Source organism: Desmodus rotundus, chromosome 2, assembly GCF_022682495.2.
Source record: "Desmodus rotundus isolate HL8 chromosome 2, HLdesRot8A.1, whole genome shotgun sequence".
NCBI lineage: Eukaryota > Metazoa > Chordata > Mammalia > Chiroptera > Phyllostomidae > Desmodus > Desmodus rotundus.
This window is the reverse complement of record NC_071388.1, coordinates 68,010,706-68,036,671: the sequence shown is the minus strand read 5'-3', so window position 1 is coordinate 68,036,671 and position 25,966 is coordinate 68,010,706.

Below are 25,966 nucleotides of genomic sequence, written 5' to 3'. Positions count from 1 at the left end.
GAGGGTTTCTGTAGAATAGTCATCGATTCTCCAGGAGTGCCCTTTTAGGGTTGTGGCCTCCACTGATTGGTCAGTGACAGAGCAGAGGGTGTTTAGTCATTGCAATTGGTTCTATCCCCCACCTGGATGCCACCAAGTGGCATCCCCCACCTGTTTTTGCTGCTCTTCTGGGCCTGAAGCTGAAACACAAATGAGGTCTCCAGGTTATCTCCTGTGTTATCTCCATGGAGAAAATCCAGGGGAGGAAAGGTTACCTACCCTGGAGGCGTGGTCCTTGTTTTCCTAGTTTTGCCACCTGGCAGGCACTGGGGAACTTCTGCACTGGCAACCATCTGCACCTGGCTGTAAATTGCTGGGCCACTGCATTCAGCTCTTTGTCTCAGTTTCCCTATTAAATTTGTGAAGGAATTTTCCTAGCTTCTTACTATCCTGTCTTAAGTTCATTTGGTTTTAGATTGTGTTTAGAGATTTGATTACAAATATAAAGTGGGATTCCAAGTTCACTTATTTAGTAAGAAGTGCCAAAACAATTATTACTTATCATAAATGATATATTATGTTAAAAAATTTGGGTTCTGAATTTGTAATGTGAATAATCAATTATTGCTCAGTAATAAATACTTCAAGGGAGCAACCTCTAAAGACTTCCACTGTGTTTCCATTGCCACAATTTTTCTAATTTATGTTTTTTCTATAAAAATATGAGAAAATAAGGCTTTTCTAATTCTTTATAATAATTGCAAGCTTTTTAAGGAGTGCTTGATACAAAACAACATTCAAACTCTAGTAAAGGGCATATTCCTCTACTTTCTCAAAAAATCTTTACATAATCAATTTATTTCAGATCCAAAATGCATTAAATTTTCTAAAACAATAGGATTCATTATCATTGATATTTGGAAATCTTCCTTGAAAATCCATAAAAGTTTTCTTCAGCATCTTAAGTACATATTGTTAACCTCTGTACGATTCAGTGCCTGAGGACTCGATATCCACAATACTCACCGACTGCAATTCATTTTTAAATACATTCAATAACTCAGCTCATTTTTCTCTTCTAATACAAATTAGAAACAGATTATTGGCAATTTCCAGTTATTGTGCTCTGTCAAATCCTTCATTGACTATAATCTGTTAAATTTTCACTTTAACTACAGACAGAGTAGGCCTGGAGAAAGGATACTGATGATTAATTTTCAAGAAGATATGGTAAAAATGTAGTTTATAGAAATGCAGTGCCTTAATGGCCTAGATTTTTGTATAGAAATTTTACTCTAGGCAATTTATTAAATACCAATTAAAAAAAACAGTTGTACATGTGTGATATATAACTTAAACTCTGTTTTAATATTTTAAATACTTTCAATAAGTATTCCATATTTTTTTAATGTATTTGTTTTGGAGAGTTAGAGATACTCCAAAACTTCCAAAAATAGTTTTTAGCATTAATATGTGATTTGGACTTCAATATCATAATTGTGATGAGATATCTGGACCTTTTAGCAATTTGATCTCTTGACTCAATCGGCATACAAATACTTGCAGCAATAAACTTTTTTAGTGATTCTATTTACTGTTAAGCAAGATACTTCTTTTTTTTTCCTTGTATGTAAATACTCTTATTTAGGTTAATTTAACTTCCTAATTATTGAAAAGACAAGAGTAATGTTTATCCAATCTATGAATGACATTAAACTAATGTTTGAAAGTTCTTTGCATTTTACTCCTAAATAACTGACAAAGATAGAATATTATTAGAATATAAGATGTATTTTAAATTTGCTTATTATTTTACCTGATTAATTTTCTACCTCTGCATTCAAATTCTCAGAGTATTTTTTTAATGAAGCTAGTATCTTTACAGATTATAACATAGCATTGCAATTTCATTAGTATAAAAACATAAAAATGTCTTAGCTCATCAACACATTCAGTGAATAATATAATCGGCTTATTTCTAAAGAGTCATAGGCTCCATGGAAATTTTTTTTATTTTTATTTTTTTATTTTTATTCAGTTACAAATGTCTGCATTTTCTCCCCATCCCTCCACCCCACCCCAGCCAATCCCACCTCCCTCCCCCACCTCTACCCTCCCCCTTCATTTTGTCCCTGTGTCCTTTATAGTAGCTCCTGTAGACCCCTCTCCCCATTATCCCTTTCCCACTCCATGGATATTTTAATCTCAAATCTTAAACTCTCCTTGGAAGTTCTAGGTATGTTGCATAATCTAATCAGTCTTATGTTAATAAAGCTCATAAATTATTCTTGTTATTCTCCTTCCTATCTAATTTTGAATTATCTTCTTTGAATATATTCAAAGCGCCTTGAAAACACATGCTTTCTTTATTTCCCTGACTTGATATTGTTGTGTCTGCTTTTGAAATCACATGTTCCTAGGCTGTTTATAAACAGTAACTATTCTCTTGGGATCAGAGGATAGAGTAAACTCTGAAAGAAGAGGAATATTATAGGAAACAAAAAACTAATAGCCCAAGAAAATCAGACATAGCCACACATTTAGGGGAAAAGTAACCAAGAATATGAAAAATAAAATACCTCTTGATTCTGGGACAGAAAACTAAGGGTTAAGGACATGAAAAAAAGAGAGAAGATTATTAAAAATAATATTTCTTGACCTTCAAAGTTGAGACTATTCCAATAAAAACTAGTTACCTCTGAACTTTCTCTTCCATTCTTCTATAAATACATCATATTAATATTATAACTCCTTTAAAAAATGAAATAAAATATTTTGTACTGAAAATATTTTATTATAATAATATATAAAACTTAAAATGTCCCAGTAGTGATATGTTCTATTCTCATTTTCTGTGGGTCATGAAAGAATAAAAAATTATTGAAAAGTCTGGAATTAGACTGAATGAGTTTTGTTTACAGGTTCAACCTATTCATTTTTTAAAAATTTTTACTGTTATTCAATTACAGTTGTCTGCCTTTTCTCCCCATCCCTCCACCCCACCCCAGCCGACCCACCTCCCTCCTCCCTATTCATTTTTTAATAGGGAACTTTGTCTAGACCTGACAATATAAAAGGATATAAAGTGCTTTAAGCCTTTTAATGAGACAGATCTTAAAATTTATGTTGTCCTGGCTACAGTTTTCAAAATGTTTTTATTTTCAATAGCTTGAAATTAATACCCAAAATAAAATTTCTAACATTATGACATGAATTCAAAAATAGAAAATGTGTTTTATGTATGCATAGAGAAGGGAAACTCATTAATTTTTGAAAAAATATTCTAAGAATTTAAACACATATGTTTGAAATGAAGGAGAAAAAAAGTCTATTAGTCTGTGATTTGTCAAAACCTCAGAAAGGCCTATACAGTACAAAAAAAAAAAAGATTTTACTACATGGAGTATTAAGAATATATGTTTAGTCGGGGGAGGAGGGAGGAGAGGAGAGAGGAAGAAGAAGAGGAAGAAGGCTTTTCCTAATTATAGAAAATTTTAGAATAACCATACCCAAATTTATACTGGTGATAATAATTTTGTGATGTCAATTGCACCTAGACAATATATATGCACATATATAAAGCATGCTATCATCTGTTACACGACCCACCTGAGCTCTACTCTTCTGCAATACAGAGACCAGTATTACTGAGGCAGAGTACTCAGCTCCATTATTAAGTAAGGACAAAATTCTTAAGCACCAATGCCTACCTCTCGCTTTTTTTCAAATTTAGGCAATTCAGAGCTAATAACAATATAGAAGTGTTTAGTATGCATTTTCTGTCATCACGGAGACCACAATCTAAGAAGGGAGAGGCTCAAGGACAAGGCTGTCACCTCCCAGCACAACAGAGTGTAGTATCAAACCACCTCATTAGGTGTCCCTTCAGTAGTTTGACTTCATTTTACCTTACAGGAAGGGAGTTATTCTTTGTGTAGCTTTTGGGCATTTATTTTTCTCGCACAACATTTTGTAGTGACATTGATTTGTATAGTTGTGTGTGTGACTTATTCATTATTTATGTTGTGTTGCATTCGATTGTGAGAGTATGTACATTTCACTTTTCATTCTCATGTATGTAGTTAGATTATTTGCATTTTGAGGTTATTATAAATGTTGCTCTGAGTAATATTTTTGTATATGTACGGGCATAATTGAGAACAATTATTCTTTGTCAGATACACACACACAAATTAGAGCTTTATAAAAGTTTCATAAACACAATATTAAAGAGAAAAAAATTAGAGAACTGACACTACCTGACTTCAAGACATATGGAAAAGCTATAATAATTAAGACAGTGTGGTAGTGGAGAAAGAATAGACAAATAGGTAAGTGGAACAGGTTAAAGAGCACCAAAATAGTCCCATAAATATAATAAACTGATCTTTGACAAAAGGACCGAAAAAGATAATCTTTTTGCTCTGTGGTTCAGTAGATTGAGTGTCAACCTCCGAACCAGAGGATCACCAGTTCGATTCCCAATCAAGTTATATGCCTAGGTTGTGGGCCAGGATCCCATTAGGGGGTGTGCAAGAGGCAACCATACATTTATGTTTCCCTCTCTTTCTCCCTCCCTTCCCTTCTGTCTAAAAAAATAAATTAAAAAATCTTTTTAAAAAAGTGTTAAAAAGATTAAAAATTACAAAAAAAAAAGTCTTTTCAAGAAGTGGCCCTACAAAAACTTGACATCAAATACAAAAAGGTGAAATCATAATCTCAACACAGACTTAATACACTTCATGAAAGTTAAATTGGATCATAAACCTAAATGTAAACTGAATAACTAAGAAACTCCTAGAAAATAACATAGAAGAAATATTTAAATAAACTTTGGTATGGTGATAACTTTTTATTTATAAAAACAAAGGTATAATTCAATTCATGAAGAAAATAATTGGTAAGCTATACTCATTAAATTATTTTTTATTCAATTAAAGATACTGTTAAGATAATGAAAGTCACAAACTGAGAGAAAATATTTACACAAAACATATTTGACCAAAGACTGTTATCCAAAATATACAAAGTATTCTTAAAACCCCACATTAAAAACAAATAACCAGCTTATAAAATGAGCCAAAGACCTTCATTGACAATTCTCCAAAGAAGATACACAGATGGCAAAGAAATATATGAAAAAAACTCTATATCATATGCCATCAGAGGAATGAAAATTAAAATAACAAGAATAAACCACTACATACCTTTCAGAATGGCCAAAATCCAGAGCACTGACAACACCAAATGTTGGTGAGAATGTGGTATGACAGGATCTCTCATTCATTTATAGTGGGGTTGCAAAATGAAATAGCCATTTTGGAAGACAGTTCAGCAGTTCCTTACAAATTTAAGTATACTCTTACCATAAGAACCAGGGATCGCACTCTGTGGTATTTTACCAAAGGAGTTGAAAATTTGTATCCACATAAAAACATTCATGCAGATGTCTATAGCAGTTTTTTCATAATTGCTAAAACTTGAAAGCAACCTAGATGTCCTCCAAGGGGTAAATAAACTGGTTACATTCAGTAACATGTTAGTCAGCACTAAAAAGACATGAGCTATCAAACAATGAAAAGACATGAGGAAACTTACATGCATATTTCTCAGTTAAGAAAAAAAGATTTCCAGCCAAGATTGAGGTGTAGTTAGATATGCTTTGCTTCCTTGCACAAGCAAAAGAAGGACAACAACAAATTTAAAAACAAAACACAACCAGAACTGCCAGAAAATTGAATTGTAAGGAAATCTGACAAGCAAGGAGTTAAAGAAGAAACATTCATCCACACTGGTAAGAGAGGCAGAGATTGGCAGCCTACATAGGGAGTCATGGCAAGATGGCAGGAGAGCAAGATGAGGGCTGGAGCATGAGGGGATGGGCACATCAGGCAGTCGCACATTTGCATGCAAATAAGCCAGGAGGAATAACTGGGGAGTGAGACAGACTACACAACTCTGGATTCCAGCCCAGGAAACTAAAACCTCAAAACATCTGGCTGTAAAAACTGTGGCGGTTGGAGCAGTGGGAGACACTCAAAGCCTCACAGGAGAGTTTGTTGGAGAGATCCATGGGGTCATAGAACATACACAAAATCACCCACCTGGGAATGGGCACCAGATTCACCTATGGGTAGAGAGGGAAGTGACTGAAATCAGGGTGAGACCCAGGCAAGTGGCATTGTTTCCTTTCAGAATCCTCCCTGACATAGTGCCACAAGGCAGCAAAGTGGGTTGCCCTGCCTTGGTGAATACCTAAGGCTCCGCCCCTTACAACATAACAGGTGCACTAAGACAAAGACATATGGTCCAAATAAAGAACAGATAAAAACTCCAGAAAAAGAACTAAGCAGTGAAGAGCTAGCCAAACTATCAGATGCAGAGTTCAAAACATTGGTAATCAGAATGCTCAGAGAAATTATTGAGTACTGCCACAAAATGAAGGAAGAACTGAAGGCTATGCAAGGTGAAATAAAGAAAAATATATAGGGAACCAACAGAGAAGGGAAGGAAACCAGGGCTCAAATCAATGATTTGGAACAAAAGGAAGAAATAAACATTCAACCAGAATAGAATGAAGAAACAAAAATTCCAAAACATGAGGAGAGGCTTAGCAACCTCTGCGACCACTTTAAACATTCCAAAATCCAAATAATAGGGTTGCCAGAAGGGGAAAGGAAGAGCAGGTAATTGACATCTTATTTGGAAAAAATAATGAAAGAAAATGTCCCTAATCTAGCAAAGGAAATAGACTTCCAGGAAGTCCCAGAAGCTTGGAGAGTCCCAAAGAAGTTTGACCCAAGGAGGAAACACACCAAGGCACATTATAATTACATTACCCAAGATTAAACAGAAGGAGAGTATCTTAAAAGCAGCAAGAGGAAAGGAGACAGTTACCTACAAATGAGTTCCCATAAGACTATCAGCTGACTTCTCAAAAGAAACCTTATAGGCCAGAAGGGGCTGAAAAGTAGTATTCAAAGTTATGAAAGGCAAGGAGCTACATCCAAGATCACTCTATCCAGCAAAACTATCATTAAGAATGGAAGGGCAGATAAAGTACTTCCCAGAGAAGGTCAAGTTAAAGGAGTTCATCATCACCAAGGCTTTATTATATGAAATGTTAAAGGGACTTATCTAAGAAAAACAAGGTCAAAAACTACAAACAGTAAAATGATAACAAATTCACAACTATCAACAACTGAACCTAAAACACAAAAACAAAAACAAACTAAGCAAACAACTAGAACAGGAACAGAATCACAGAAATGGAGATCATGTGGAGGGTTATCAGTGAGGAGGAGGTGGGGAGAGAATGGGGGAAAAGCACACAGGGAATTAGAAGCATAATTAATAGGTAGAAAATAGTTAGGGGGAGTTTAAGAATAGTATAGGAAATGGAGAAGCCAAAAATTTATATGTACAACCCATGGACATGAACTAAGGGTGGGGAATGCTGGTGGGAGGGGGGCTTAGGGTTGATGGGGATAAAGTGGAGAAAAAAAATGGGGCAACTGTAATAGCATAATCAATAAAATATACTTTAAAAAGAAAATAAGAGGAAAAAAGCAATCTAAGAAAACTATATGTAGGATTTCTACTATACAATATTCTGGTGTATGTGACTAGAGTTTTGCTTTTTGAAGTATAGATTTTAAGCTCATTATTAAGAGAATAAAACCCAGTAAAAAAAACTTTGACCCTCCCTTCTCTTGACTACCCCCTCTGTTTTATGCCTAAGATATTCAGATGAACAGGCCTGCTTCACGAAGGTAATCTAAGCTTGTGCACCTTATCTTAATTTGAATTAAGTATGGTAGGTAGAAAGTCACTGTTACAGAATCTGCCAATGTCCATTGTGGAACAGCTGTGGGATTCAATTGCCCGCCTCCAAGAAGCATGACTCCCAAAGTATGAGTTTGGTGAAAAAAGAAGGGGTTGTTTATTTAAAAGTTATACATATTTATAATAATGGCAGATTTCTTCCCTTAAATGCTGCTCTCTTTAAAAACACCCCAAAACAAATACGCCACTCAGAAGTACCATCTTTCAGAAAACAGAAGTCCGCAGCTCAGCATTTCCAGTCACAGCTCAGCTCCAAGCATCTCACGTGTTTGTGTACTTGGCCACGCAGATCTGCTCAGCTCTGCCAGCTCTGCTGCCATCCTCTCCAGGCAGACCTCCTGACTCATAGCAGACTTTCCTTCAGACCCCGTGTTACTTGGCTCATTCTAATTTAAATTCTCAGCTCAGAACTTCCTGAGTAACCTAACATACCTCTCTTCCTATGATGCATTAGGGTCTACCATTTTTGTCAGCTCCCCCAAGGCTTTGACCCTCTTTCTGGCTCCCATCTTTAGTCAGGGCAAGTTCCCAGGGACACACTTGCATCCGGGGTGGGCATCCACCCCACAGTTCATGCAGGCACCATACAAAGGAATTTCCCTCTGGCTATGTCACGAGTCACTCTGCTGGTGCACATTCTCACAGTCACGTACACAATTTGCAGTTTCTGCAGTTCCTCCCTGCAAGAAGGCATTGGCTTTTTACCTGCCTTTGTTATGTAATGTGTCTCAAAGGCTTCACTCTGCTCTGTGGGCAAACCTCCCTGTCCTCCTACTGTCCCCTGCAGGACTGTGGGGATGTTGCCCTACTATCAGGGGACCCCCCATTATAGCAGCAAGCAGGGGCCTACGAGTTAGACCACCCCATGTCTCATTAAAGCAAGAATTTACCTGCCATGAATGTTCTGCTCTTCCTCAACTATCCATAAATAACTTACTTCCCTTGAAATATCAGACCCCTACTCCCATTTCTCCTTTGTCCAAAATAAAATATATACTCAATTTTACATCACTGTCTTTGTAATTTTCATGTTTATGTGCATTCCCTCTGCACACGTATTAATGTTTTATTTTCTCCTGTTAATCTGTCTTTGTTAATTTAATTATTAGCCCAGATAGAATAACTTAGAAGTATGAAGAAAAGGATTGTTATTATTATTTAGCCCAGAAGCCAGAAAAGGTAGAACTATAGAGACAACAAAAAGATCAGTGGCTTCCAGGGATTTGGGGGGAGGAAGAAACAAATAGGCAGAGCACAGATAATTTTTAGGGCAGTAAAACAATCCTGTCTGATACTACAATGGTGGATACATGTCATTATACATTTCTGCAAACCCACAGAATGTTCAACACCTAGAGTAAACCCTGTGTAAACTAAGGACCTTGAGTAAAGTTATGTATCAATGCAGGTTCATCAATTATAACAAACGTACTACTCTGGGGGGGATGTTAATATGGGAGGCTATGTACATGTGAGAGTAGGGTGTATATGGGAAATCTCTGTACCTTCTGCTCAGTATTGATTACTATGATCCTAAAACTACTCTAAAAACAAATCCTGTTGGAAAAAAAAGAAGAAGTTGCAAAGAGTCCAGGCCATTTCCATTTTTGAGGGTGCCAGCATACATAAAATAAATACCAAGGGAAATTTTTTAAATGAGGAGAGCCTCTATTGAAAAATTATGTTTTTTCTAAACCTCAGTGGAATGGGTAATATTTTCATCAACAGAATGTTGTAGAAGATGAGGCAATAAAAGATGTTACAAATTTCAGCTGGCTTTCTCTCAGAACACATGTTTTGGAAGCCCTTCTCCTAATCCTGGCTACCCTATCCATGCTGGTTAGATCAGAAAGAGAGGAGAGTTGTTAAAGAGTTTCAGTTGCTCCAACTATTAGCTGTTCATATTTTCCCATCCCAATGACCAGATGTTTAAATGTAGAAACCTTTGAGATACCACAAGCCCCAGATATGATCAGGATCCTGCAGGCTCAGGATCAATCAATCTTGAGCCGGAATGGCTCACCTGAGCTGCTCTAGTTATGATCCACAGCCACGATGAGATAACACCGTATTTTTAGGACTATAAGACACACCTTTCCCCCAGATTTGGGGGGGGGTGAATTGGGGTGCGTCTTATAGTCCGAATGCAGCTTACCTGGCTTGCTGGGGGGGGGGTGGTCATGGTGCGGTGATGGAGTGGGTTTTTTGTCTTAATTTCCTCCTCTAAAACCTAGGTATGTCTTATGGTCTGGTGCGTCTTATAGTCCAAAAAATACGGTAATTATTTGTTCTTATTGCCATTAATTTTATTGTTTTAAGTCATTTAATTTTGGGGTGACATTAAACAAAAGTAGTAAAGGATTTTTAAAATGTCTTACAAGTTTGAAATTATTCTTCCTTCATTTATTTTAATAATCACTTTAATACATGTTTAACCAAGTTTTATATACTCATTCTTTCCCCCCAAAAAAAATTCTTAGAGCAGTTTGACTTCATTTACCAATCTCCTACACACACACCACCAAATTATATATATATTTATAATTTCCAGCAGGCAAAAAAATTTACAATTGTTTTTAAGTCAATGTCTGTTGACCCATACATTAACCCATACATTTATGGTTTCGAAGGAAGAAAAATATAGCAATTATAGCTCCTAATGTATCCTCTGCTGTGTGCTGTGTCTCTGTCTTTCTCTCTGTCTTTCTCTCTAACACTCAACTCCCAAAACTTACTGATTGAAATCTATGGCTATCTTCTCCACATGTCTTAAATTCTCTTTTATGTTTTATATCATTTTTCCTCTGTTGAATTTCCTATTTATTTCTTCTAACCTTTATGGCAGTTGATTAAGTTCCTCTCAACTGTGTCTAAACCATTTGTTAAAAAAATTATATTTCTGTATTTTATGTTACAATTCTGTAAATTCTATTTGATTCTAAAACTATTAAAATGTATAACAGAATTTTACCCAACATTCTTCTTAAATATGGTGATCTATATATTTTTATGAATATACATTTTTAAAAATATTTAATATATTTTATATTTTTGAAAAATGTATAAAAGTTCTCATTCAATTAAAAATATCATAAATGTGATTTGCCATTAAAATGTTATATTTGGCAGTGAAATAATAAGTATAAATATTACTATATAATTGCCTTCAAAATAATGTGTGAAAGAAAGGCAAAAGAAAGAATTATTGATTTCCAATGATGCATTTCATGGGCCCTAAATTAAATCTGATGAGAAGATTAAGCTTGCATATCATTATCACCTCTAAAAGATAAAGGAAATGCCTTGACAGCTTGAAATGAACATTATATCCATGGATATGATATATTTCAAAACTAGTGTAAATGTCTATCTATCCAATTAGATAAAATGGTTTTTTAGGAAAACTGATAATTTATGGAATATACTAGCATAGGAAAATTTTATATGAATTAACCTATACATTTATAAACTTTTCTATGAATCTTACAAAAATTAAGTATACAATAGATTTAAAATGATTAAACACAATCTCACCAAAATCAGTGTCATAAAGAAAGCTTTAATATGTTTATGAATAATAACCATCTTACAGAGGACTGAAATCTAACCTACACCTTGGTCCTCATAATATTTAGCATTAAGAAAACCATAAATATGGCATGTGGTTGTTAAATGAAAACATTATAGTTAGAGAAGCTATTGTAGGCATATATTAATAAATTCTCAAATATGCACAAAAATGTGACCAATTTGTTCTGGAGTATCAGTACTCTTTGTTAAAATGATATTGTGGCTAGAAATATCTGAAGCTGATTTGCTTCATGTCTAGAAATGTAGAGTTTATTTTTTTAAAATTTTGCACTGTATATTTTATTTATTTTATCTTCCATAATTGCTAGGTTCAGCTATACTTTTGGTTCTGTATCTCTAATAAAGTCCTAACCATCCAACTACACTCTCATAGCTTAAGAGTGTTCTGAAAATATGTTTAGCATTATCTATCAATCTATCTATCCTTTATCAATCTATCTATCATCTATCCATCTATTTACAATGTATATTTAGTTACTACTGATGATTTGGATTTTAAGTACAGGAAGGAGTGGAGTCAAAGTAAATTATTGCAGTTTGGAGCTTACCTTTTATTAGCAAACAAAACTTTCAGTTCAGGATGTAAACTACCCCTAATGCAGTCTTTATTAAACAAAACTTAGACTAGTTAATTTTGCATATTTATAAGAGATCACTTATAAAATTCAATATTTTTGTAATCACTGTAGAGCATTAGTGCAATATTAAGTGAGTAAAATCTGTATTGTATACTGTTTGATATTAAGATGACTAAATGAGAAAAGCCTGATAATGGTTCAAAATTCTTTTGGGAGACATACGCAGGTTTACCTTGGCTTACTCTTTTAGTACATTATATTAGAACTTCAGTCCCACCCATTGCAGCCTGAGAATTGAAAAAAATCCCTACATGCCAGCTTCTAGATTACAAGGAAGCAATTAGTAATAGAACCTAAAATTGCATTCTTGAGATGGAGAAAAAAAAATCTCATGAGAATAATTCAGTGAACTGCATTTCTAAGAGGGGCATACTTAGAAGAGCAACATCTTCTGGAAAAAAAAAATGTAATACCATCAGTCTCTTTAGATATACAGTTGATCCTTGAATAACACAGGTCTGGACTGTGTGACAGGTCCATTTATAATAGAGACATTTTTTATATTAATATTGTAAATGTATTTTTCTTCCTTATGATTTTCTTGATCACATTTTGTCCTCTCTAATTGATTGTGAGAATACAGTACATAATGCATATAACATACAAAATATGTGTTAACTAACCGTGCATGTTATTGGTAAGTTTCCTGATTGACAGTAGGCTATTAATAGTTAATTTTTTAGAGACTCAAAAGTTATATGAGGGTTTTTGCTTGTGCATGGATTTGGCACCCTTAACCCCCACATTGTGCAAGGGTCAACAGTGCTTATTCAAATGTATCTCTTCAAAACACTGTGATCTGGATTTGCCCAATCACTCCTCTGAATCTATTGGCATCAACATCATTCAGCTGCTCAGAAAGTGATCATACAACTACTGAAAAATTACTTTTTTAACTTTTAAATACCTGATCTCATTGTTGAATTTAATACTGTTAACCATTTTCTCTTTATTAAGGAAAAATAAAAAAATTATCTTCTGATGTCTCTGCAGTACCACTCTTACATTTAGTTCACTATTAAAGTTTTAGCTAAGCCTCCTTAGTGGATGACCCTCTTAAATGTCAAATGTTTAAGTGGTTGGCATTCTCTTCTGTTCTCTACTGTTCTCTAGTGAAACCTGGCACTTTCAGACATGCAATATTCTAAGCAAGGATACAATTAATCATTTATGTTACAATTACTCTGAATTCTTTATGATCAGTGTAGAGCACAGGTGGCAAACACAAGGCCCGTGGGCCGAATCCAGCCCTCCACCTTGTTTTATCCAGCCCGGCACCTTGTTTCAACCCAGTGTCAGTGCCGAGCTCTCGCTTAACTATTAAGGAGTAGTTACATTTATACAGTCCTAAAATTACGTTCAGCCCTTTGAAGGCAACCACGAGGCTGATGTGGCCCCTGGTGAAAATGGGTTTGACACTCCTGGTGTAGAGTATCTCACTATGACCCATATATGTAGATGAATCTGTCTTATGTAGACCCATTAGATGGCCAAAAGAAGAATCAATTTTATATTCAAAATTGAGTTTAATAATTCATTTGTCACAATAATTCCAAAGCCTATTCTGTTTTTCCTAACTTGTTGGATTATATTGTTATCTCCTGAATCCCAGTCCACAAACTATGAATATTCACAGAAAATTGAGGAATATATTATCACATGCATATCTGTTGTAGCAGATATTTATCATCCAGAAGTCTTAAAACATTCTTATAATAGTTGTATATCTCTCAATTACTTATAATATTCATCTATATATTATATTGCAACCTATAAGAGTCAAATAAAACTAAAATTTAGTGAACTATAAAACAGAAAGTAGAATCTGACTTCTACTATGTTTTTGCAAAATATAAATGCATACACTAAATTTATTGATGTAAAACAATTCTACAGCATATCATTTACTAGTAATGGGTAGAGATCCATTCACATTATTTTGGCCTTTGCAGCAATTTTTATCTTCTACTCTAAAATATAGTGCAATAAGAGATATATCAAATTGGCTCAATGGTTAGGGCTGTTGGTTTCTTTCAAAGGTGGCGGCCGCTGCAAAAATACTGCTTTTCTATAGCTGAAACATCACATTTTTTGAAAAGCCTAACATTTCTATTGTAGGTTTTGCATTTCTTCAGACATTATCAAATACTGAAATATTTGATATAAGAATCTACTTGAATATTTTTAAAGGAAGTTTAATTCAAATTGTTGAAAAACACAATCCCTGAAAAACAGATATTTTTCCTTAATTTTTGGCTTTTGATAAAAAGAGATTGTACATATATATGAAAAAAATGTACACAAACAAAAAGACAAATTTTAAAATGAATCAATCAGTTAATCAAGACCATGAGGATATGTCAGAGAAGACCGTGTGCAGAGATTAACTATGCAAATTTGTAAAAAGTTAGATGATAGGGAGTAATGTCTCTTTGTCTCAGCTACCTCACAAGTTTTCTTTTAGCCAAAGCTCCAAAAAGATTGCAGATGGGATTAAAATCATCACTATTGAATTAATTTTTCAAATCACAGAACTAGCAGTCACGTTTTATATTTCATTTCTCCTAATTGTACCTATTGGATTAACCAACAAATTTGATTATCTCTACCCACAACACAATCACAAACCTGCTCATTTCTCAACAGCTTCACCAATAACCTCCCTAGATCAAGCCACTACTCCTTCTCCCTTGGACTATGGCAACAGCCTCTGATTGGTAATCCTGCATCTACTTACAAATGCTCCAAGTCCATTCATCCACGCAGCAGTCTGTTTGATCTTAAAAATAATGAGTTGCTGTCATTCCCTGCTCATGGCTTCTCCCAGGACCACCATAAACATTGGTATGAAAGATTATAAATGGTGGCAAATATATATTAAACTTTGTCTAAATACTTTAAAGTTTTACGTAGTGCTAAAAATGTTAAATAAAACATTCTGTCAGACTGACTTGACAATATGTCATCATAAAGGTTTAAATTTGGATTTGTGCATTTCTCAGAATTCTGTTCCGTGGTTTCACAGGGCAAAGTTCCTCCCCAGACCCCAAGATTCTGACCCAAATGCTGCCCCACTCCCCACCCTCATTATTTTGTCTCAAGGTTCATTCTGTGCATGATTTTGAACATTGCACCTTTTATGTGGTAGTTCTTTCTGTCCATACTCTGAAAATAGCAACCCCGTGAACACTCACTTAGATTAGAGTGAGCCCACCGTAACATATGGTACACCTTCTGGAGAATGGACTTGAGTAGGCCTCTGAAGCCAACTTAGAATCACTTGGGCAAAAAGTTATGGAGTCTTAGGTACCTAAAGCATCTGATGGGTCAGGGAAGGTAGAGCACCTGGGGTGCTCACACTTTTGGTCCTATGTTTTCTTTGCCCTTTAATCACTTTAATCAGTAGCTGGGGGAGGCAGGAGGGACCTTTCTAAATAACAAGGAACAGAGAATGGGCCTTTCTTGCCTAGGACTAAGAATGACAAACTCTTTGTCACACTCTATAACATATTTGATATGGCCATTATCCATCTCTCAAAGCGCCCATCACTCTTCTTATTGCTTACAATATCTGGGAATCAGTAGTCTGCACATGGCTAGGTTTGGTATTTGCTTAGATTTCACAACTGTAAACAATTCATCATCTGGGCTCTATTTTTATCTAGAGATCTGGGATTGTAAATTTGATGGTATAAGTGGGCAACCTGGCAAGGAAATGTGCATAGCCTGTGAAATCTCAGTGCAGCTTCAGGATGAAAGCCAGGAAGGAAATTAATTCTGCCAATAATCTGAATGAGTTTGCAAATGGATTCTTTCAATGGTGAGCTTTCAGGTAACAATTTAGTCTGGTTGATATCTTGATTCTAGCCAAATGAAACTCAGAGCAAAGGACTCAGCTAAGAGGTACTCAGAGTCCATAACCAAAATTTGTGAAATAATGTGTTATTTCCAGATGCTAATTTAGTGCTAATTTATTATAAAGAAATAAGAAATTAATATAGACTGTTAAACTGCTTCTCTCTTTTCTTTTTTTGTACTTTCATTCCTTACCTATTCCTTTTCTCCTTCTTCACAAAAACATTAGAAAGTATTTCTTATGAGCCTGCCTTCATTTTAAGTCCTAGAAGTACTCACAACTGGATCAGACTTTGAGCATTTTCTAACAAATTTAAGCTCAGTAATCTGTTTATACTCCAACTACTTCTAGAAAAATTTTAAGGAAATTAACAATGGAAATGCATATTTAAATGCAAATGAAATAACCACAATGAAAGTAATAAATAAATCATGTGGAATGTTACTAAGAAGTATTAGCATTTTTAATTTAGAGAGTTATATTCAACTATACATGTTGGTTTGAAAATTGTACAACTATATGCATTTTTAGGTTTTCTAGAATTTCAGTTATTCCTTTATTCTCCTGCAATGATCTACTAGAATTTTAAAGCTTTACTTTACCTTTGTTTTTATTGTTTGGAACTGAATATTAAACATTTTAATGTAAGAAATGTTTATAAGTTTGTTCCATGCTAGGTCTTAAACCAATGCATGGCTTATTTCTTTTCAATAATAAATCAATAATCCTCTTATTGACATTTATTTTAGTAAAAATAGAACATTCCCTTTAGTGATATTTCAATTCATGAAGTATTCTAAACTGAGCTTAAGATCTATTGAGTCTTATATTTCATTCAAAGGGACATCATGAGATACCAAAAGGAGTAGGAGAATCACTGCCATAAGATTTGCATTCTGCTCAGTGTCTGTCACTTATTAGCACTGTAGTTTTGAGCAAATATTTTAAAATACTGGAGCCTTAATTTTTCTCATCTATAAAAGAGATTAAATGTAAAATGTTGATAAAATTGCTTTAAGTCTGTATGTAAATTAAAATAAAGTAGAAAAATACTGAACAATATTACCTATAAACTAGAATTGTGTTAAAAATGCTATAAAATGCCTCCAAATATGTCATTTTTTAAATGTAAAATACTTAGTTTAAACCTTACTCTGGCTGCTTAAGAAGTGTCAATAGAAAAAAAAAATTAGGAAGCAATAGCTAATAGCATATATCACTGAATCTAAACAAAAACAAAGGAAGATACCTTTATTTTATTTATACGGCCTGGAATTCTGGACTGACAAGAGGTCTGAGCTATACAAATTGAAGGAGTGAACTCTTAAGAGGAAATAGGCCAAGGACTTGGGGTTTGGTATGGTTACTAGAAAAACAGATATCGCAATTCTCAAAGCTACTAGCAATTCCAGTTGATTTTTCTGGTTGAAAGGTTCTAACTGAGAACTACAAATCAATTACAGTTAACTTATTTTTCCCCACTGTTCCAAGATTAGTCTTGAACAGCAAGGGGTTTGTTTCTATGAACAGAGGGTATCACAAACAATTGAAAAACTTACTTTCTCAGTAGGGAGCATTGGCAAATTGAAATAGTACAGAAAAAAAAACTGGAAAAAAAAAAAAAAACCTTGGGGAAAATTCTGGACACTTATCTCCCTATATCCAAACACTTGTCTGAAATAATTTGTAAATGAAATCTCTGTTAATAAATCAACCTCGAATTCCACTTTTTCAGTATCTGTATATTTGAATATATCATGTGGAATAAAGCCACATTTTTATACTACATAAAAAAATATCTTGTTTAGAATATATTTTGAAAATAATGTAGTCATAGAACATTTAGAATTTTAGAAAAATGACAGCTCAGGACATTTGAAAAAATGTTATTAGCCGAAAGTCAAAAAGTAAAATATTTGGATTTCTTTTTATTTATTTCTATATTAGGAGATATATTAAAATACAATATTCAGAATTATGTTGAGACCTCAATTCAAACTGCATACATCCCTATAGTAGAATGTGGACACAGATTTTGAGGAAGAAATATTTTAATGTAAGAAGATTTAGGTCTGAGTAAATATTATTATTCTTGTTCAAAATATAATATGACCACTTCACATTTCCATATCTCCCTGTCTATAAAATAAAGATGCTGAAAATTAATGACCAATAGGTTTATTATATTGCAATGAAGTTATGGTAGTTTAGAGTCATTATTAACTAGAAAGTATATCATAAATACTAATTTTCAAAGATTTTATATTTTATGTAAGAAGTTATAAAGTATTATATATGAAATTCACTTTAAATATTTTCTGCGTATGATTATTCATAATTGGGATTTCAGCCTCTTTATTCTTTTAGTGTATGATTTTCTGATCATTTCAGTGGTCATTGTACTCTGCCAGAATAATCAGTGTTTACGAAAAGAGTCATTATGTATAAAGCATATGTAACTTTGGTAATCCTAGTAACAAACATTCATATGAGACTTGAGAAAAAACAAATGTTCAATGTTCATAGAATCCAAATTTAGACAAAAAACTGTAATATTATGATTATGCCTATAATGGGGTAAGATTCATTTTTCTGTTATTATATTGACTGACAAAATATAATCATCAAAAATCTACTACTAAGGAAATGAATGTAAGCCTCATTACCTAGATAAATGTTTTTAGAATACTCTTTGAGGTATAATTGGAACAAAATTAAAAATCATATTTCAAATGAGGTGTTTTTTTTAAAAACATGATTCTGCCATAGGGAGAATCTTTAGGGGATAAATGAAAAGAATTGTTAAAGTCTTGCCTCAAATATTGGATTTTACAAAACAACATTTAGATATTTAGTTGTGCCTAGAAGAAGTTTTCTATTGCATTTATTAAATGATTGGAGATATAAATAAACTTTGAACAGACACTTTCTTTACATCATAAAGTATCCAAAAGTAACAATATAATGCTTCTAGTAAGTTTCACAAGATGAAAAATGGAGGAAGAAAAGGTGCTCTCAGTATTAACTTTTATAGTTTTGTTTACAATATCCAAGATTTGGAAGCAGGCAAGTGTCCACCAGCAGAAAAATGGATAAAAATATCTGTGGTACATTTACACAATGGACTACTATACTGTTGTAAAAAAAAAAATAACATGGATGTACCTGGAGAGCACTATGGTAAAGGAAATAAGCCAGTCAGAGAAATACTAATACCATATGATTTCACTCATATGTGGAACCTAATAAACAAAATAAACTAAAAAAAAATAGAAACAGACTGATTGCTGTCAGAGGGGAGGGGAATTGGGAGGCTGAGTGAAAAGGTGAAGGAATTAAGCAAATCAAGAAAAAAAAACCCAGAAACCTCACTGACACAGACAACAATAGGGTGATCACCAGAGGGAAAGCTGGGGCATAGGAAGAGGTAGAAGAGGGTAAAGAGGGGGATAAATGGTGATGGAAGGAGACTTGACATAGGGGACGTAAACACACAATGTAATATACAGATGATATTATAGAATTGTACAGTTAAAACCTATATAATTTGGTTGCCCTGGCTAGTGTGGCTCAGTGGATTGAGTGCCAGACTGCAAAGCAGGGGGTCGCTGATTCGATTCCCAGTCAGGGCACATTCCAGGGTTTCAGGCCAGGTCCCCAGTAGGAGGAGTGGCAGAGGCAACCACACATTGAGGCTTCTCTCCCCCTCTTTCTCCCTCCCTTCCCCTCCTCTAAAAATAAATAAATAAAATCTTTTTTAAAAACCATATAATTTTGTAAACCAATGTCACTCCAATAAATTCAATAACTTTTTAAAAGAAAAATTAAAAAATTAACTATCATTAGTAGGCAACTGATACAATGCTACCATAGCAAATGCAATGATAATATGCAATTTGAAGGATTAATTTCTGTAACACAGCAATGCTGGTTTGCATTACATTAATTTAAATAATTAAGTGTGTATTAAATTCACACTTGCCTGATATCCTCATCTCTCTGGTGCTTTCACATTCCATCAGCATCTCTCTGTTGTAAGAAGTTAACATGATGATTTATAACTGTTTACCAAACCTAAGACAAATTGGGTCAAAACAATCTGTTGTCAATAGTGTACATTTAATTTATCTTTGCTCTTATTGTTTGGTACTGAATATTAAACAGTTTAATGTAAGAAATTTTTATAAGGTTATACCATTTTAATGCTTTTTTATTAACCATTTATAATTTCAGGGTAATATAAATGTAGATGATAGAGAATTAAAGACAGAGATATATGTCCTGTTTCTCAAATTTTTCCTGCCATGTTAATAAATAAATTTGAACCAAGGAATATGGCCAGAGTGCCCTCTGACTTATTGTTGGGGAAGGTCATCAAAAGACACAACTGCCAGTTTGAGCCTCACCTGGGCAATTGGAGGACCCCACTCCCTCCCCTAGGCTTGGGATGCCCACTCTGTTCACCTTCCCCACACTAGAAGCTGTCCAAGGACGGTCTTAAGATTGTAACGCGGTGATAAGATCCTCTCTACTGGATTCATGACTGAACCCAGTTAAGAACCTCTGTGTACATGACTAACACTGGGTAAGGTCTCTGTATGTATAAGATTTGGCAGGTGATTAAAACTACTAGCCTTTCAGCCACCCAATAAAAGCTTCCTACGTAAACTCCTTTGTTTATTAAACCTGCCACCTACTATTCCGCAGTGGCCTGCCTTATTCCTTAGTCTCTCCCTGCCCTCTGAGTACAGGGACAGTTTCAGATCTCACTGGAAAGCTCCCAAAAAGGTTTGCAAAGCAACACATATCACAGACAAAAGAAAAAATACGAGGCTCAATGGACATGCCAGTGACATTCTGTAGCAATAATATGGAATATTATACATTAAATTGGTGACACCCTACATTTATGAGGTTCTTTCATTAGGTACAACTCACTTGTAAAACAATGCAGGAATTTGTCGTTTTAAGACATGACTGAAATTTAGAAGACATGAATCCATTTAACTTTTGTCACAATTTCTTTGAAATGAATGAGTCAAGACACTTAAAAATATTTGCTATGATCTACTACACCATTATAGACTCTAATAAAAATTAATTTCATTTAAAAGGTCTTCACATACTTCTCAGTATTTTGGGATATATTAGTGATTAATTTTATATTTAAGTTTCTGCCACCTAAAGTCACCGTAGAATGCGATCTGGAGAAGTGCAGTGATCTAAAGAGTGAAGGGCATTATTTACACTCTAAGAAAGTTAGCTGCACCTGGTGGACTTACGCAGCATGCATGACAACGGGTATCAAACACTTAAGACCCAGGTATTCTGGTAACAAGGAATAATATGAACAGTGGGCAGCGTTCTGTTCCAACGTCAAGGGTGAAGATGGTTAATTAAGCTGTTCAGATGTCCACACAGCAGATGAAGTAAAAGACAAATGAATAGATGCAAACAATTAAACATATCCTAGGAAGCAGTTCATGTGATTGGCATGGGTAATATTTATCTGTTATTCCCTTGGGGAATAATTTAAAAATGACACCATAAAAAGGTTAGAAAAACAGATATCTATTCATTAAATCCATAGTAAAGATTTCAATATTTATTGATGTCTCAAAAGAAAAAAGGAATATGTGATATTAATAATAATATTAAAAGCAAAGCAGTGAAATGTTAAAAACACATTCCAATGCAGAAGCCACTTCATATAGTTATTACATGATAATCTGTGTAAACATTATTAATTCTGAGGTAAGGGTGTAAGAAACTAAAATTTACTAAAGAGGACATGTGCATAGCATTTTATAATAAAATCTAGCAATAACACAAACCTATGGTAATTATAATTTTGAGCAAAGAGATTATAAGGAAATGGTATTAACTATTGTAACATGATGTTCTGAATATTAACACAATCTTTTCTGATAGATTTCTGTAGGTGTTAGAGTTGGAAAGACAATCAGTCTATAGGTCAGAAAACCTGAAAACAGAAGAAAAGATACCACTTATCTCAAATTATAACTAGTGAATTATAAAACCAAGGCAGAAACCCATATTAGAAATCCATTAATAAACATAGCATGTATTTCCTACCTAAAAACTGGACACTAAGGATATAGGTACACGAGGAGTAGGACATGGAACTCTTCCAGGTTGCTCTGGCAAGTGTAAGAAGCTTCCAGCAATTACAAAATGATGTAAGAATGGACTGCAACTTCTGGGAATAGGGTGTAGACGGAATTTGGCTTATTACTCACACTAACTGCAACTAAAACCTCTGCAAATCACACACACACACAAACTGTGAAAGGTGGAGAAAGTAAGGTGTAGAATGACTAGCAACTTCAGAACACAAAAACAGCAGTCTTTTTGTTTTTTCTTAGTTCCCTATGTTTTATTTTTGCTTTATTTGTCCCAGAATGAGTGCTAAAGAAGCCAGCAATTTAGAAATTCTGAACAGCACAGACTAGATAAAGGCACAACAAAAGTCTGTTCTTTCTAGTCAAAGGAGATTCTAGCAAGGAGACAATATCTTATTATGGCTTTGATTTGCATTCCCCTGACGACAGTGACGTTGAGTAACTTTTCACATGCTTCTTGGTCATATGTATGTCTCTGGAGAAATCTGTAGTCAAGAGCTTTGCTCACTTTTAAATTGGATTAATGTTTTTATTGTTAATTTGTAGGAGTTCTTTATATATTCCAAATATATAACCCTTAAATTTATGGTTCATAAATATTTTCTCCCAATCCTTAGGTTGCCTTTTCACTCCTAGTTCAAAGGTTTCCTTTGCTTCACAGAAGTTTTAATGATATAGACTCATCATATGTTTATATTGCTGTTTCTCCCTGTGCTTTTAGTGCCATACCCAAGAAATCCTCCTTGGAGTTTATTCCTAAGTATTTCTGATGTTATTGTAAATGGAATCATTTGTTTAATTTTCTTTTTGGATTGCTCTTTGTGAGTGAATAGAAATGCAATTGATTTTTATCTCTGGCTGTCGGATTTGAAGCCTTTTTTTTTTTTTTTTTTTTTTTTTTTGCTAATTGTTGTAGCTTTGACTTCCAGTACTATGTTGAGAATTACTGAGAGTCAAATACTAAGAGTGGGCATTCTTGCCTTGTTGCTAATTTTAGATGGAAAGATTTCAGTCTTCACCACTGAAAATGAGGTTAGCTGGGGGCTTTTCATATGTGACCTTTTTTTCTGTTGAATTAATTGCCTTATATTCCTGCTTTTGCTGAGTTTGTTTTAATCATAAAAGGGTTTTGAATTTTTCAAATATTTTTTCTGCATTATTTGAGATAGTATGTGGTTTTTGTTCTTGCTTATGTTAATGTAATGTATTATATTGATTGATTTTCATATGTTGAAACATCCTTGCACTCCAAATAATAAATCCTTCCTGGTCATAATGGAGAATCCTGTTATTCAGTTGTTGAATTTCATTTACTAGTATTTTGTTGAGGATTTTTGCATTAATATTCGTCAGGAATGTTGGTATGAGGTTTTCATTTCTTACAATATTTTTGTCTGGTTTTGGAATTAGGATATTACTTGTTTAATACCCAACTCCAATAAAAGTTTGGAAGCGTCATTTCTCTTCAATCATATATTTTGAGGGAAGAATTTGAGGAAGATTAGTTTTAATTCTTTAAGTGATGGGCAGAAGTCCTCCATGAAGCCATCTAATCTTGTGCTTTTCATTTTGGGCAGATTTATTATTATTATTATTACTAATTCAATCCCCTCACTAGTTATAGGTATATTCAGAAATTTTATTTCTTAAGATTCTGTCTTAGTAGGTTGTGTATTTCTAGAATTTTATCCTTGTATGTTATCTAATTTGTTGATGTGTAATTGTTCGTAGTAGTCTTTTAAGATCATTTTCATTTATGCATTTACTGTATTCTCCCCTCTTTTATTTACAAGTTTTTTATTTGAGTATTTTTCTTTATTCTTTGTCTAGTGAAGCATTTGCCATTTTTTTTTCAAAAATCCACCTCTTATTTTGTTGATTTTTTCTATCATTTTTCTGTTCTCTATTTTATTAATGTCTGCTAAAATATTTGTTATTTTCTCCCTTCTGTTAACTTTTGGATTATTTTTTATTCTAGTTCTTTGCAATATCAAGGTAGGTTCTTCATTTGATTTTTTTCTTTTTTTATAACATTAGCATTTATGACTATAAACTTTCCTCTTACAATTGTTTTTCTGCATCAAAGGTTTTAGTATGTCATATTTTCATTTTTATTTGTCTAAGGGTATTTTCTACTTTCCTTTGATCCATTGTTTTTTTAAGCATGTGGTGTTCAATTCCCACATATTTGTGAATTTTCCATTTTCCAGTTTGCAATTGATTTTTAACTTAATATCATTGCAGTCAAAATGAATACTTAGTATGAACTTTGTCTTCCTAAAATTATTAAGACTTGTTTCGTGATCTCACATCGATCTGTCCTGGAGAATGTTCCAAATGATCTTAAGAAAAAAAGGGTATTCTGCATCTGTTTGGTAAAGTATTCTGTACATGCCTGTTAGGGTCAATTGCTCTATAGTGTTGTTCAAATCTTACATTTTCTTTTGATTTTCTGTATAGTAGATTTATCCATTATTGAGATTGGAGTATTAAAATTTCCTACTATTATGTTGTTATTATTTCTTCTTCAAATTCTCTCTAAATTCTCTAATTCTCAAATTCTCTAAAGCAACTTTTATGCTTTATATATTTGAGAGCTCTGATATTAGATACATGTAAATTGACAATCATTGTATCTTTTAAATGAATTGACCCTTTTATCATTATGTAATACCCTTTTTTTGTCTCATATCAATTTTTTTACTTATAGTCTATTTACTCTATATGAACATGGGTATCTCTATTCTTTTTTGGTTATCATTTGCATGATATATCTTTTTACTATTCTCTTACTTTCAACATTGTATGTTCTTATATCTAAAATAATTATCTGGTAAACAATATAGAGTTAGATATTATTTCTTTGTTTTTATCTATTTAGATATTGTCTTTTTATATTTTTTTACTTATTGATTTTAGAGAGAAGGAGAGAGAGAGAGAGATTTATTTGTTGTTCCACTTATTTATGTATTCACTGGTTGATTTTTGCATGTTCCCTGACCTGGGATCAACCCAAAACCTTATTGTATAGGGACAGCACTCTAACCAAATGACCTACCTGGCCAGGGCCTAGACACTGTCTTTTGAAAGGGAAGTTTAAGTCCTTCATATTTAAAGTAATTACTGATAGGTAAGAATTACTACTGCCATTTTACTATGTCCTATATTACTTGTAATTATTTTGTTTCTCCTTTTCTCTCCTTCTGCTTTTCTCTGTGTTTTATTGATTTATTGGTATTGATATACAATGATTCCTATCTCATTTATTTATTTATTTTTGTTCTCTCTCAATGACATCTTATCGATTTTAGAAAGAAGGGAAGAGAGGGAGGGCGAGGGAGAGGAACATTGATGTGAGAGGAAAACATCAATCCTTTGCCTCCTGCACATGCCCTGACCAGGGACTGAACCCACAGTCTAGGCATATGCCCTGAATGGGAATTGGACCTGCAGTCTTTCTGTTTATGGGGTGAAGCTCCAACCAACTGAGCCACACTGGCCAGGCCTTTTATCTCATTTTCTCTTGTGCACCTTCTATAGGTATATTCTCTGTGATTATCATGGGAGTTAAATAAAACACTTTATAATAATATAACTCTATTGTAAACTGATAACTTCAGCCACATACAAAGATTTTATCCTTTCATGTTCATCCCCCACATTATGTTACCAATGCCAAAAAAAATTAGATTTTTATATCGTGTGTCTATTAACATAGTTTTATAGTTATTTTATACTTTTATGTTTTATATTCTATACCTCTATTAAAAGTGATTTACACACCAATATCATACTTATAACATTCTGTATTTGTTCATATATTTACCGTTACCAGAAAACTTTTATATTTTTCTATGCTTTTATGTTGCTCTCAGGTGCCCTTTGCATTTGTGGAAAAAAAGGGGCCACACGTT